This window comes from Balaenoptera ricei, chromosome 10 (assembly GCF_028023285.1).
Source record: "Balaenoptera ricei isolate mBalRic1 chromosome 10, mBalRic1.hap2, whole genome shotgun sequence".
NCBI lineage: Eukaryota > Metazoa > Chordata > Mammalia > Artiodactyla > Balaenopteridae > Balaenoptera > Balaenoptera ricei.
In genome coordinates this window covers 18,682,270-18,691,108 of record NC_082648.1, presented here as the reverse complement: position 1 = coordinate 18,691,108, position 8,839 = coordinate 18,682,270, and the positions used below count along the sequence as shown (strand labels likewise).

Below are 8,839 nucleotides of genomic sequence, written 5' to 3'. Positions count from 1 at the left end.
CTGGTACATCTATTCAATGGAATATTATTCAGCAATAATAAGGAATTAGGGATCAATCCACCAAAAAAAAAAAGGAAACTTAAATGCATATTGTTAAGTCAAGGCAGCCAGTCTGAAAAGGCTATAAAATGATTCCAACTGTATTACATCCTGGAAAAAGCAAAACAACATTAGACACAGTAAAAAGATCAGTGGTTGCCAAGTGTCCAGCCAGAGGGAAGGAAGGATGAATAGATGGGGCACAGGGAATTTTAGAGCTGTGAAACTACTCTGTATGATACTATAATGGTGGATAGATGACATGAACTTTACAAAACCCATAGAACTGTACAACACAGAGAGTGAACCCTAATGTAAACTAGAGGCTTTAGTTCATACTTATGTCTTTGACAAGGCAGTAGTTATTTTTAAAATGTGAATGAATGAATGAATGAAAAAAAGTGTATAAGAAAATATAGGATCGGTTGGCCTTGTTCTCCGCTTTTCTGTTTTTCTTTTTGCAGACGCCGCCCTGCTCTCATCAGCCCCTGGCCCACCATCTCCTTGAGTCCTAACACCATGCCTTCAATTAAGTTGCAGAGTTCTGATGGAGAGATATTTGAAGTTGATGTTGAAATTGTGAAACAATCTGTGACTATTAAGACCATGTTGGAAGATTTGGGAATGGATGATGCAGGAGATGTTGATCCAGTCCCCTTGCCAAATGTTAATGCAGCAATATTAAAAAAGGTCATTGAGTGGTGCACCCAGGGACAGATGACATCCCTGTTTGGGATCAAGAATTCCTGAAAGTTGACCAAGGAACACTTTTTGAGCTTACATTGGCATCAAACTACTTAGACATCAAAGGTTTGCTTGATGTTACCTGCAAGACTGTTGCCAATATGATCAAGGGGAAAACTACTGAGGAGATTCGAAAGACATTCACTATCAAAAATGATTTTACTGAAGAAGAGGAAGCCCAGGTACGCAAAGAGAACCAGTGGTGTGAGGAGAAGAGAAATTTTGTGTCTGATGCTGTAACACTGTAAGGATTGTTCCAAATACTAATCGCACTGCTTTGTTTATAATTGTTAATATTAGAAAAACGGTCCACAAATGCAGCAGCAAATCAGTTGTATTAGCAGAATGTTGTCCTCATTGCGTGTGTAGTTTCAGTACAGATTCCAAACTTATGGCTCCGTTTCTTCTAGTATGATCAAAAGTTCTTTTTTCTTTGCTCTGAATAAAATTGAACTGTGGGTTCTCTATAGAAAGTAGCATTTTGGGCTCTCCCTCTTTTTGTAAAGCAATTTCTGCCTAGTTTATTGTCCAGTTAACTTTAGTTTAGTGACTTTTAAAAGTTGGCATTGTAAGTAAAACAACTTGCAAAAAATTTTCTGAAATAGAATTAACAACGTATTATCTTTATTCATGAGTTGGAAACTGGAAAAAGGCTACTTGAGGTAAATGTTATCAGAGTGGGGTTATCAGAATGTCTTCCAGCTTCCTGGAGTCAGAGTACCACTGGTATTGATTAGCCTGTATGTAGCAGGGCTCCCTTAATTGGATCTGAGGACTTGTTTTTGCATTTTTAATCCTCTCAGCTTTGAATATGTTGGCTAGAGGCTCAGTTACTACTCAGTTTGTGTTTTGGGAGGAAACAGAATTAGACAGTTTGCTGGCTTTTCAATTAAAAAAGACACTTAACCCATGTGGTGTGTCATCTTTTTATAATCAGTAATCCTATGTAGGGAAAACCATACACACTACTTGCATGTAAAAAATAATTTAACCTTTAATGTTAAAATGTATGGCATAACCCAGAAAGCATCAGTCACAAATGCAAGATACTTTCAATAAAAAGTAAGTTACATAAAAAAAAAAAAAAGAAAAAGAAAATATAGGATCCAGTCTTCATGACTGCAAGTTAAGGAAAGATTTTCTAAAGAAGAATCATAGAGCAAGCACCCTGAAGGAAAAGGACTGACAAATTTGAAAACATTGAAATTTAAAACTTCATGAAATTAATTAAGTCATAAAAAAGATAAAAGGTAATTGTGACATATATGATGAAAAAAGGATTAGTATTCAGAATACCACTAATCAATAAGAAAGCCAAACCACCCAAGAGAAAAATGGGAAAAGAATATTAATTTTCGGAAGAAATCCAAACAGCAAGTAAGCTTACGAAAATAATACTTCTATAACTAATAATCAAGGCAATGCAAATTAAAACAACAACGAGACACCATTTTATATCCATCCATTAGATTGGAAAAATTTTTGAATTCTGACAGTGCCAAGTGTACATTACTGGTGGGAAGATACATTTATTTAAAAAAAAAACAAAACACTATGGAGAGCAATTTTGCAGTATTTAATCAAGTTGAAGATAGGCATTCTTTACCATCCACCAATTTCAATTCCAGGTATATACAAAAATCCCACATATGCACACAAGGAAGTGTGTACAAGCATGTACACTGCAGTATTAGTCATAAAGGCTTATAACTGGCAACAACCCAGCTGTCCTTCAGTAAGCAAATAATTAGATAGATGATTGATAGATAATACATCGATGGATAAATAGATAAGAAATATCCTACAACAGACTAACGATGGCAGGTGGAATACATCTATCTACTTATACATACATTCAGGAGACAACAGGGGCCCTAAAAGTCAGAAATCAAACAGTAGCTTTGAGGACCCGACAGCAACCGTACCTCTGGTTAGTTTGCAAATAGCTGACTTCTCTGTCTCTTCTCTCTCCACCTGTTTTTGTCTCCATCTCTGCTTCTTGAAATCGCACTCACTCTTCAGAGCTTAACCTCCAGCAATCATCTTCACGGAGCTTATCTGGATTTTCCTGATCTAAATTTACTTCTTTTATGCATCTGTTAGAACACCTAAAAACTTCTGCCTTGTGCCACCCACACTGTAGATTTAAATCATGAAGATTGTGCCACATATAAAAGACTAGTAAAATGTTTATAACTTGCTACATAATAAGCATTTTGTATGAGGGAATAAAAGGATCACTGAATATACATCCAAAGGCTCGGGTCATAAATATTTTAATGACAATGGAATTAACTTTAGTTAGCAGAGTAATAACACAAAGAATTTGCAGAAGAAAATATTATGCGAAACGAGATTATACGGACATGTCTAATAGCTAGATCATCCCCCAAACTGAACACATGTTTAAAATGAAATCACTCTTATATGCCTAACAGAGAATCAGGGTTACTTAATGTCATTGTAGACTGAACTGAAGATTCAGAAATCCAAAACACCTGTGATCCCTGGTGTTCAAGGATGTGCATGCTCCGCTCCACTGCTCCCCCTCGAGAAAGAAAAAGAAAAAGAAAGAGCCTCTAGGTGTTTGGATTTTCAGATGTTACATAAAAATGAAGCTACACGTGTTCTGCTCTTCACAACTTTAAGAGAGCCTAAGGGAGCTGGCCATCTATAAAGCTACTACAACAAACACATGTATGCTCAGCTATATTAATAAGAGCTAATAAATATTTAACTCTATAAAACATGTCTATCAGTGCTTGTTCTAGCTTGCCTTTTTTTCACGTTCCTAGAATCAGATTATAACTCTATTTCATACAATAGACTAATTCCTTAATAGCAAGAATTCTATCATTTTTCTCTTAATAGCCCCCATGGTCTCAAGACAGTATCTTGCATATTGTAAATTACAATTGTGGATTTAGTAGAACAGAGAAATATTTCAAATGATTCCTAATTATAAGAATCTAAAATATGTAAGGGGAAAAAATGTTTTTAAAGATATATGGGTAATGAGAGGGAATACACCTTACCAAATATTGAATCATATTATAAAGGCATAAGTTGAGAGGCTGGCACAGAAATAAACAGATCCCAAAAAAGAAAAATCCATGTATAAATGGGTATTTTATACGTAATAAAGATTAATAGTTTAAATCAGTGAGGAAAAGCAGATTAATTAAAAAATAATGTTGAAATCATATTTTTCACAGTATTTGTTAAAATTGATTTAGCAGTTTTTATTATTGTTATTTATTTTTTTCCTATCTTTTTTGGTGTTCTTTTTTTTTTTTTTTTGGCCATGCAATGCAGTGGCTTGCAGGATTTTAGTTCCCTGACCAGGGATTGAACCCGGGCCCTCAGCAGTGAAAGCATGGAGTCCTAACCACTGGACAGCCAGGGAATTCCTTATTATTGTTATTTAAGTGGTATTAATTAAAAGTTCACAAGTGCTGATCAATATTTCATCTTAATTCTATATAAATCAGTGGCAAAAAACATCATTTTAAAAAATGAAGAAACAGGGAATTCCCCGGTGGTCCAGTGTTTCACTGCCATGGGTCCAGGTTCAATCCCTGGTCAGGGAACTAAGATCTCACAAGCCATGTGACATGGCCAAAAAAAAAAAAAAAAATCCTGTGTTTTTTTTAAATCCATTTTTCCAGGACTTAGCTGATGATTGTCATTTAATAGGCACTTAATAATTATTTGTTGACTAATAAAATGGGTGACAGGCTAAATATGTTCTGCATTATACTTTAAAGCAATTTTTTCAGACTCCTAATGTATACTTAATCACTCTATATTGTTTTACTACCATTCCAACTTTCTCCCAAATGTACCCAATAGCTTAAACACCAATTCACAAGTTAAACATTTAATATCTCTATTCTCATTCCTATTCGGTCCTCCATAAGAAGTGTTTGAAACTGTATTTTGATAGTTGGAAGTAAGGATTTCAGAGCAACTGTGTATGCACACAAACTACAAAGGGCTAATGCCTACTACTTGTGTGCCTACAGCCCATGAAAAATACACAACAATAAGGGCCACTTTCTCCAACTTCAGATTCTATTCTACCTTGTTCCAAAGGATGAAACTTTACTTAGTAGCTCATTAAAGCATATTATACAGAGACCGGAGAGATAATGAAGGGGATGAAAAGAATTTGAGCTTGTAAGTAGACAATCCTGCTGTAGAATTTGAGCAATTTATGTAATCTCCTTTACTCCTTTAACCTCAGTTTCCCCATCTGCAGAATAGTGATAATAACAGGGCTGTGGAGAAGATTTAATAGATGATTATCAAATCTTCAGGATAATGCCTGGTCCTAGTAAGGGCTCAAATATTATTATTAAGTTTTCATCTGAATTAAATGAAATGGTACATAATAATTAACTATTATTAAATGAGATGGTGCTATTATTATTAGATAATAAAAGGTAAAAGTCTTTCTCAACTTCGTCCAGGGGTATTGTTCCAATGCTTAAACCTTAGTTCAGCAAAGGGATTTCAAAATCTAGAACTAGGTTATGGTTTGGGGGTCTGCGTAACAAAGAAAGCTTCTCTCTTCTTTCCTTGGGAGAGGTGTATCAGAGACTAGAGGAGAATATTCTGGGGGAAGGGTAAGGAGAATATCAAGGACCTACTTTCTCTGGCCTTTTGTGATCCACTAGGTCAGCTCATGTTACTCTCCTTTTCTTCCCTTTGTATATTTTAAAGCTGCTCTGAGTAACACGACCCAGAAAGAGAGCACAATAGCAGGGAATGAGCAATGAGGCAGTAACTGGCAGCTCAGTGATAATGTCTGCAAGGTACCTAAAACCAGAGCAGATGCGAGGAGACAGGCCATTATTTTGGAGGATTGATTGATAATGAAAACTCTGAAGATTGCTAAAGAGTTAAATGAAATACTAGTTTTTCAAGGAAGATGGGCAGAATGTCACCCTATTAATCATAAACTGGTGAGATAAACCAGGATTACCTAGGTAACTACTATATACTGTAACAGATAATTAAGCCATCCAATAGTAACCATCCAGAAGAGGTTTAAGTACAGTAAGGCAAAATTCTGATGGTTTAAAGAGAACAAAGCCTACTGTACTAATTAATTAACTTTTATGATGGTGTCAGGCCATTAGCGATAATGAGAAAACATCGGATTTCATGTGTTTGGACTTTGGTGAGATGTGATTCTTTCTTCTTGTCAACACATTAGGACCATATGGCCTAGGATCCAGTATTATAAATGAGAAAGAAAACTGACTGAATACCTTATCCAAATGGTTAAAAGTACCATGGATGCCGAAATGTGCCAGATGGGTTTACTTAAGGATCAGTTCTAGGGTTTTTTAATATACTTATATGTGACAAGTATGAGACATTGTAGAAAACCAGCAGGAGTTTCTACCCACTCCAACACCCTTGAGTCAGTGCTCAGTGATAATAATAGCCCAACCAAGGTACACATTCTTGACCCAAGACCATATGTCTGAAACAAATATGTAAGAGGTGGCTAATACACAGACCTTCATATGGAAAAAATAAAAAGTTGGGTTGAGGAGAAAAGAGGAAGAGGCAGAGTGGTAAAAAAAAAAGTTCAAATAATGTAAAGTGTTCTAATTAGCCATAAAAAGAATACAAAACTTATGTATTTCTATAGATACAAATTATCCTTTTAATATTAATTGTATCTTGATCACAAAATAATAAATGTTAAAAGAGGACACATGCCGGAATTCCCTGGCAGCACAGTCAAAAAAAAAAAAAAAAAGAAATTAAAGAAATAGAAAAAAATTAAAACAAAACAACAGGACACATGACAAATCATACAAAAGCAAAATTATTAACCTGATGTTAAAAAGAAGAGCACAACATTAAGAGGCAAATGAATATTCCTTTTCTTTTAGAAATTTTCAGGGGTGATAGAAATGCTCTGTTGTTTTAATAAATTTATTTATTTATTTACTTATTTTTGGCTGCGTTGTGTCTTCGTTGCTGCGTGCGGGCTTTCTCTAGTTGCGGCGAGCGGGGGCTACTCTTCGTTGTGGTGCAGGGACTTCTCATTGCGGTGGCTTCTCTTTGTTGCGGAGCACGGGCTCTAGGAGCACGGGCTTCAGTAGTTGTAGCACGCAGGCTCAGTAGTTGTGGCTTGTGGACCTAGTTGCTCCATGGCATGTGGGATCTTCCCGGACCAGGTCTCAAACCTGTGTCCCCTGCGTTGGCAGGCGAATTCCTAACCACTGCGCCACCAGGGAAGATCAAATGAATATTCTTCTAAATAAAAACTAAGGCAAAAAGGAAATTAAAAATACAGTAAAAATATTTGGTAAATAATTGATATGAAAACAGTATCACAAGATAGGCCTCTGCTAAATCAGAACTCACACTTGTAGGTTAATTTATGCTTTTGTGTTTATCATCAAAATTAAAAAAGACAAAATAAGCTCTGTATTTTTCATTGAAAAAAAATACCCCAAGGAGGGGAAAGGGGGTGGTGGGCACAAGCCCCATAAAATTAATTTCTCTTTCAGCTTAGCCAAGGCTATCTTAGCTGTAATAGAATATGCAAACATAAATGGGATTCTTATGTACTGCCAATAACTAGTTTGGGAGAAAAAAATTGTTTTAATTGTATTGGCAATTGCAGCCAAAAGAATAAATTACCCAGGAATAGAGATGTGTAGAATGTTTCTCCTATAGTACACACTCATTTTTTTAAACTATAAAATATTAACATGTATAAAGAAAAATCCTGTATTTTTTTTTTTTTTTTACTCAGCAATAATTATCAATAACATTAGCTCCAGATGATTTGGTTAAAAGTAATTTAATCACCATAGCAAATGAGGAATTCCCTGGTGATCCAGTAGTTAGGACTCGGTGCTTTCACTACTGAGGGCCAGGGTTCAATCCCTGGTCGGGGAACTAAGATCCCACAAGCCAAGCAACCAGGAAAAAAACCCAAAAAACTGCAAGTGAGCAAAATGACAAAGTGGTCAAAACATATTTCCAGTAATTTTAAATTTCACACACATGACGCCCTGTTTAGCAATTTCTTCATAAATCGTTTAAAATTTTTGTCTGTTTCAGAATTTTTTCAGATTACTTTTGCTTTTCTTCACAAGTATTTACAGCTGCTCTGAGCTATTTAAAATAGTGAAGTTTGAAAGTAATCTAAATATTCAAAACTAGATGATTTGTGATACGCCTGTGTAGCATAAATTTATGCAATCAATAAATTAAAATGTGGTTTCGAAATTGTACGTTTTGAAATGAAAACAAAATAAAATGTATATAATGTCTTTTCAATTTAAAACATTGTGTGTGTGTGTCTTTGTGGGAGCAGAAAAGGAATTAGGAAGATAGATGCCATTGCCTTAACAGAGGTCATGATTGCTTTTTCTTTCTTTCCCTGTCTTTCTTTCTTTCTTTCTTTCTTTCTTTCTTTCTTTCTTTCTTTCTTTCTTTCCTTCTTTCAAAATATTTATTTATTTATTTGGCCATGCTGGGTCTTAGTTGTGGCATGTGGGATCTTTTAGTTCCCAACATCTTTACCAACACTTTTCTTTTTATAATGGCCATACTAACAAGTGTAAGATGATATCTCATTGTAGTTTTGATGGCATTTCCTTGATGATTAGTGATGCTGAACATATTTTTATATACCCATTGGCCATTTGTATGTCCTCTTTAAAGAAATATCTATGTATTAAGTCCTTAACCCATTTTTAAGTTGGATTATTGCTATTGAGCTATAGGAGTTTCTTCTATATTTTAGATATTATTTCTTTTTCAGATATATGGTTTGCAAATATTTTCTCTCAGTCCATAGGTTGTGTTTCACTCTGTTGATTGTTTGCTGCACAGAAGCTTTTTAGTTTGATATACTCCCATTAGTCTATTTTTCCTTTCATTGTCTGTGCTTTGGTGCCATATGCAAGAAATCATTGCCAAGACCAATGTTATGAAGTTTTTCCCCTAAGTTTTCTTCCAGGAATTTTACTTAGTTTCAGGTCTTATGCTTAATCCATTTTGTGTTGATCTTTGTGTT

General features: G+C 35.0%; 1 pseudogene; it reads left to right on the top strand.

Annotated features, from left to right (window-relative positions):
* Window positions 1-503: 503 nt before the first annotated feature.
* On the top strand, window positions 504-1,219 carry LOC132372460 (S-phase kinase-associated protein 1-like; annotated as a pseudogene).
* Window positions 1,220-8,839: the final 7,620 nt, after the last annotated feature.